Source organism: Lepidothrix coronata, unplaced genomic scaffold (genome assembly GCF_001604755.1).
Source record: "Lepidothrix coronata isolate B3197 unplaced genomic scaffold, Lepidothrix_coronata-1.0 Scaffold444, whole genome shotgun sequence".
Lineage (NCBI taxonomy): Eukaryota > Metazoa > Chordata > Aves > Passeriformes > Pipridae > Lepidothrix > Lepidothrix coronata.
Window position 1 is genome coordinate 26,914 of NW_016690624.1, and position 1,927 is coordinate 28,840.

General features: G+C 43.1%; 1 long non-coding RNA gene across 1 annotated transcript in view; it reads left to right on the forward strand.

Moving 5' to 3' along the window:
* Positions 1–186: 186 nt before the first annotated feature.
* The window catches only part of LOC108510008, a 22,328-nt gene continuing 20,587 nt past the window's right edge, over positions 187–1,927 (forward strand). The window contains exon 1 of the long non-coding RNA XR_001878728.1: positions 187–278. This is a non-coding gene — a long non-coding RNA (uncharacterized LOC108510008). The remainder of the gene's footprint in view (positions 279–1,927) is intronic.

Consider the following 1,927-nt stretch of genomic DNA (forward strand, 5'->3'; position numbering starts at 1 on the left):
TATTTTTATTTACTTGGTTCTTTCTGGAACTGTATTTGTGTGTACACAATTTACATGCCTGTTATTAAACTCTTCAGGCTTCGTAGGAACATCTCAACTTTTTTTTGTTCATCCTTTAATATTCCTGGGGGGAAGGGAGAAGTATTTTTTAATATACTGTAACTAAATAGCTTTTTTCTTTTTGATTTCAGAGCATGGTCTCGGAAGAGAAAATGTTTAAGAAGTTGTACCAAGATTATCCTCAAGCTTCACAATTACATTCCACAGCACCAAAAAAGGTACATTAGCTTGTCTTCAGGTTAAACCAAACCATTAATCAAATTCTTTCCAGAAAGAACTGGTGGCTTTATTTTCCTTGGTAGACGCCGACCCTCCCTGGTGGGAAGTCTCCAGGCTCTGCCCTGAAGCTCAAAGCCATGAGGAAGATGCACGAGGCAGGATGGGCTGCGGTTTCCAAAGTGGACAGGAGAAGAAAAATGAAAGAAGTTGCAAAGTTCTTTGCTTAAAAGGCAGACCTGACCAGTGCCCTGGCATTATTTCTCAGTGCCAGTAACAGTGGCACTGGTAACAGTGTTGTTATTCTCCCAGAGCTGGTACTTTGGTGCGTTTTTCTGTCCCACTCAGGGTGTTGGATACCACATTCAGGTCCGTTACACACATAAACTGCACAGCTCCAGAGCTGCTTCCACCTGCAGAGCCTTTCCCACCTTTCCCTCCTCTGTGCTAGAAAACGTCAGGACACAAATTAGCCAATTTTAAATTCTGAAATAAGTATAACTACATAGAAAGTTGTTTCCAAGCTGTTTCTGGCATTAGAAATACTGATTTTAAAGAAGTTTAATTCTGTTCTTCTAAATTTACTCTTTTTCTTAATACATAATTCACAGAAGATACTTTGTGAAATACTGAAGCTGTTAAATGTGTGCACTTTTACCTGAAGTCATCTTGCTTTTCCTGCATTTTAAATGTTCTTAGACCTTTCCTTTTCGACTGTTTTGTTTTCAGTAGCTACTATTTCAGTATGTTAAAACAGTTCTGACACTTCTAAAATTGAATAGAATTACTGCCGTTTAAAAAGAGATTTCACTTCATAAGGAATAAAATATGCACACACGTTAAGACTGTAAAAACAATGTTCAGATGTCATTAAATTGTTGATCTGAAATATAAAGTGTGGTGTGGGACTGAATGTTGTTGCTTTAAGTATTAGAACACAGACAGAAATCCCAGGCAGCCTTCCCAGGGACCAGCAGCTTCTGCCATGGAAGTGTAAGGAAAGATCTGAGCAACATCTATTCCTGTGTTAATCCTTGATTAGTCTTGGATTCACAACAACAAACTCTCATAGGTTTACTTGTTCTGGAAAAAAAACAAAAAACAAAAAAGCAGAAATTTTTCTTTCCCCTGCTGCTGTAAAAGCAAGATGTTGAAGGAGGGAGGGGAAGGGGTGATGGACCCACACAGAAGAACTGACTGGCAGACCTGCATTCCAAGCTGATGGCCCTTCTGAAAGCAGCAGGGAGGGGCGATGAGTTTTTTATTTTTTCCTCCTCTCCTTGGAAAGAGGGACATTTGTACTTTTGCCTTAATGAGGCAAGCGAAAGCTCCGAGGCCGTTTCGCTCTCGGCCTCCTCATCTGGCTGTTTTCCGGCCTCCTGTGCCCTGCTCCGCCCCCAGGCCAGACCTGCTCGGATTTCACCGGAGAGGTTTGACCCACCTGCAGAGGAGGTTTTGGGGGAGGGGGTCACTCACTCTTTTCTCTCCTCCCTTCCCGTGTTTTGGCAGCGGTTTTGTGCTCATCGACGAAGAGGGGGCGAGTCCTGGCCACAGCCAGCGGGAGTTTCACGGGAAGAACCCGCCCTTCTTTCCCCTTTTCCCCTTTCCCCGTTCCCCTTTCCCCCTTTCCCCTTTCCCCCTTTCCCCTTTC